The 4,456-nt window shown below is 44.6% G+C and overlaps 1 pseudogene; it reads right to left on the bottom strand.

The window, feature by feature from the left end:
• Positions 1–2,844: 2,844 nt before the first annotated feature.
• On the bottom strand, positions 2,845–3,491 carry LOC118658574 (annotated as a pseudogene).
• Positions 3,492–4,456: the final 965 nt, after the last annotated feature.

Below are 4,456 nucleotides of genomic sequence, written 5' to 3'. Positions count from 1 at the left end.
AGATCACGAGTGATCACTGCCTCGCCCCAGCTGGTTGGCTCAGATGGTTGGAGTGTCGTCCTTTACACCAAAAAGGTTTCGGTTTTGATTCTTGGTCAGGGCACATACCCAGGTTTCGGGTTCAGTCCCTGGTCGGGAAGTGTCTGATTAATGTAGCTCTCTCACATCGATGTTTCTCTCTCTTTCCCTCTTCCTCTCTCTCTCATACAATAAAAAAATCAAATCAAATCAATAAACATATTCTTGGGTGAGGGTTAATAAAAGAAGAGTCATTGCTCTAGCTGGTTTGACTCAGTGGACAGAAGGGTCCCGGGTTCAATTCAGGTCAAGGGCTTGGGTTATGGGCTCGATCCCCAGCAGGGGGAGTGCAGGAGGCAGCCAATCAATGATTTTCTCTCATCATTGATGTTTCTATCTCTTTCTCTCTCCCTTCCTCTCTGAAATCAATTAAAAACAAAAAGAGTGATCACTGCCCTCACAAAAAAGCGGCAAATAAGTACATGAAAAGATTTTCCACATCAAATATTATCAGAGAAATGCAAACTAACTCAGCATGAGACACCACCGCGCACCGGTTTGAATGGTCAAGTGTGGAACACGAACACCACCAAATACTGCTGAGGATGTGGAGCAACAAGGTCTCATTCATTGCTGGTGGAAAGCAAACCACCTTGAAAGATAAGCTGGCCATTGGTTACAAACGTCAACACACTGTTATCATAAGATTCAGCAGTCGTACTCCTTGATATTTTCCCAAAGGAGTTCAAAAGTTATATTCACACAGAAACCCCTGTATGGGTATTTATAGCTGCTTTATTCATAGCTGCCAAAACTTGGAAGCAACCCAGATGCCCTCCAGTAGGTGAGTGGGTAAATAAACTGGCACACCCAGACAATGAGTTATTATTATTATTCAGACTACATTGAGCCATCAAGCCTTAAAAAGACATGGAGGAACTTTAAATGCATGTTGGCAAGTGAAAGGGGCCAACTGAAAAGCCTAACACCATAGGATTCCAACTGTATGGCGTTCTGGAAAAGGCAAAAGTATGAAGACAGTAAAAATATCAGTGGTTTCCAGGAACTGTGGGCGGGTGGAGGGAAGAACAGGTAGAGTAGAGGGTTGTTAAGGCAGTGAAGATACTTTGTATGGTCCTATGATGATGGATACATGTAATGACACATTTTTCTAAACCCACAGAATATACAGCACTAAGGTGAATCCCAAGATAAACTGTGGACTGAGTGATTATGTTGCATCAATGTAGGCTTATGAATTATAACAAATGTGCCACTCTGGTGGGGATGTTGATAGGGGGAGGCCTGGGGCAAGCAGTATGTGGGAAATCTCTGTACCTTCCTTTTAAATTTGCTGTGAATCTAATTTTTTTTAAACATACACATTTAACTTTACTTATCATTGTCATTTAAAACTTGATTTATAAAACACAAAAAGAACATTAAGAGTTCAATATCAGCAAAGCTATCATTCAGAATAGAAGGTCAGATAAAGAGCTTCACAGATAAGAAAAAGCTAAAGGAGTTCATCACCACCAAACCAGCATTATATGAAATGCTGAAAGGTATTCTTTAAGAAGAGGAAGAAGAAAAAGGAACTCTTACCATTTGCCACAGCATGGATGGAACTGGAGAGCGGATAAATACCACATGATCTCACTCATTTGTGGAATATAATGAACAACATAAACTGATGAACAAGGACTGATCCAGAGACAGAGAGGCATTGATTGGACTGTCGGGATTTGGAGGGAGGGTAGGGGAGGGTGGGGGTAAGGGGGAAAGATCAACCAAAGGACTTACATGCAAGCATATAGGCCTAACCAATGGACACGGACAACGGGGGGGCGGGGGGTGAGGGCATGAGCCGGGGGGGGGGTGTAGAGGGTAACGTGGGGACAAGGACACATATGTAATATCTTAATCAATAAAAATATATTTAAAAAAAATTAAAATCATGAGGAAAACCTTTAAAAAAAATACTGTGTCTGAATTTGAGTGGGAGTATCAGAATAAATTTATGATCTATTTCAGTTTTATTAAAAATATATTTTAATGACTCAAAAAAAAAAGAGTTCAATATCAGCAGAATTTAAACAGGAGAAATAAGGACAACTTTGTAAGTATAAATTATATACGTTAAAGTCAAATAATTGGAGGTCTTTTCTTTTTTTTAAATATATTTTTATTGTTTTTTTACAGAGAGGAAGGGAGAGGGATAGAAAGTTAGAAACATCGATGAGAGAGAAACATCGATCAGCTGCCTCCTGCACACCTCCTACTAGGGATGTGCCCGCAACCAAAGTACATGCCCTTGACCGGAATCGAACCTGGGACCCTTCACTCCACAGGCCAACGCTCTATCCACTGAGCCAAACCAGTCAGGGCTGGAGGTCTTTTCAATATGGAAACTATACAAATGAAATAAATGGCAAAAGGACTTTCTAGGAATATTGTCACTGTGGGTTATCAGTTACTTTAGGACTAAGCAAAGATTCTGAATATTCAGATTTCTTTTGCTGTTTCATATTTACCTATACTCTGAGTCAAGCTACTTGACAAAAAGATCTGATTTAGGAAGGCATTTAGGCATAGCAAAAGTTTTCCATCTCCAGTTACCACCTTCAAAGGAATTGACATTGCGGTGCTGATATAATCTGCTGGTTCCCTTCGAACGGTATGCAAAAAATTATGTCAACTCTTTGAAAAGTCAAACAGGCACCAAAAAATGGAACAATATGCATAGTTCAGTAAAATACAATGTTAAGTTTTCCCCACCTAAAAACTAACCAATGAAACAAAACAAGAACTGCAGTTGACTTGGTCTCAGAAAACACACACGTGGGATTCCATCATTGTTCCCGGCGCTCCCTCAGTCATTGGCAGGGACTTGTAGGCCCCCATGCCGCTCACTTGGTGGTGGAATGTTGTTGTGAGGGACACAGGAGGGCGGACCTGCTCAGAATTGGCAAGGAACTGTGGTCTGGACTCTTTCCACTTCAGGTACAACCACATCTTTGTCTGTATAGATCAGCAGACCAAATGAACAGGAGACTCCCAGCAGCGGCAGGAATGTCACTGGCTGTGATCGGTCTGATCACTGAGCGGATCTCACCTTGATGGCTTTCTGAGACTCCTCTCTGGGTGCACTGTCATCTCTGGCCTCCTTGTCACACTCAGGCCTGACTGCCACCTTTCAAGGACCTCCCCACTTTCCATATTCGAGATGACCACCCCCAGCTTCTGCGCTGAGCACTGTACAACCAAACTTTCCGTTGTTCCACCACCTTGTTTAGGGGTTTCATAAGCTCGGGGTCAGGGGTTACAAGCAAGGGGAGTCCATATTTCTGCACTCGAGTAAAGGTTTCAGGATAATTGCCATGCTGATGCAAAATGCTGTTGATGCCAAAGAAGTCAGCCACGGTGTTGGCGCTCCCGTGCACAGGACGCCCTGCTCCCCAGACAGGTGCCATGGCCCAGTCTGCACGCAGCATGCACCCACCGCACCAGAGACCGCACCTGGTATTCTTGGGGCTCCTCTAAAAAAGGAAAGACTTTAAATATGAAAAAATATAGGACACGTGTGAAGGGGTAAAAGACCGGCAGTATTATTGTGGTGGGCAGTTAGACAGACATGAGCAGAGCAAGGACGGTGGGCCAGGTACAGAAAGTCACCAGGGCAGAAAGCCCTGGGTGCCCAGCGGCAGGCAAAACCGGGCAAACAAGGACCTCGCTCGCCCCAGGGGGACCTTTCCTCCTGTAGCATATCGATGGCCATGCAGTTTAGATCCCTGACCTTTCAGATGGCTAGTCATGAAGCTGGGACCCACTGGCCTTTCCTCCCCTGGCATGTTGCTAGTCATGGGGTAGACCCCATTGGAGGAGGAACAAAGTCACAAACAGCGGCCTCCTTTGACTCCCATGTGGGCCATTGCACAACCACTCCCTTAAGCATTACCCCCTAGGGATAACATCTGGGCCTCAGTTGTGTTTTAGCTCCAGGCCCAGAAAAGCAGCAAAACCAGACAAGGGATGCCAGGGCTGCCTCAGGACCAGCTGCATTGACTACCCCCTTTCCTGGCATTGACCAATCAGTGGAGGCCATGGCCCTGAAAGGACACACCTGGAGAGCTGATGAATATTCTATTGATCCTCCCCTGGGACTTCCCCTGAAATCCCGATCCTTAAAAGCCCTTAGGATGGAGGACCCAGGGGCTCTTCCTCTTGGAAGCACACCTGCACCTTTCCCACCCCGTCCTTTCCCCCAGGCCCGTTACCTTTACCCGTCTCTCTCCTAAGCTCCAAGGGCTTGTCCTTTGCCTCTGTAACATGTATCCTGAGCCCATTTTTTCTACAGCTCACTTCTATATCTGTGACTTCCTAAATAAACTTTTTCTTATAGTTTGGGGAAAAAAAAATAAAGAGCGATCACTATGAT

The sequence above is a fragment of the Myotis myotis genome, unplaced genomic scaffold (genome assembly GCF_014108235.1).
Source record: "Myotis myotis isolate mMyoMyo1 unplaced genomic scaffold, mMyoMyo1.p scaffold_m19_p_6, whole genome shotgun sequence".
Classification (NCBI taxonomy): domain Eukaryota; kingdom Metazoa; phylum Chordata; class Mammalia; order Chiroptera; family Vespertilionidae; genus Myotis; species Myotis myotis.
This window is presented reverse-complemented; position numbering and strand designations above follow the sequence as displayed.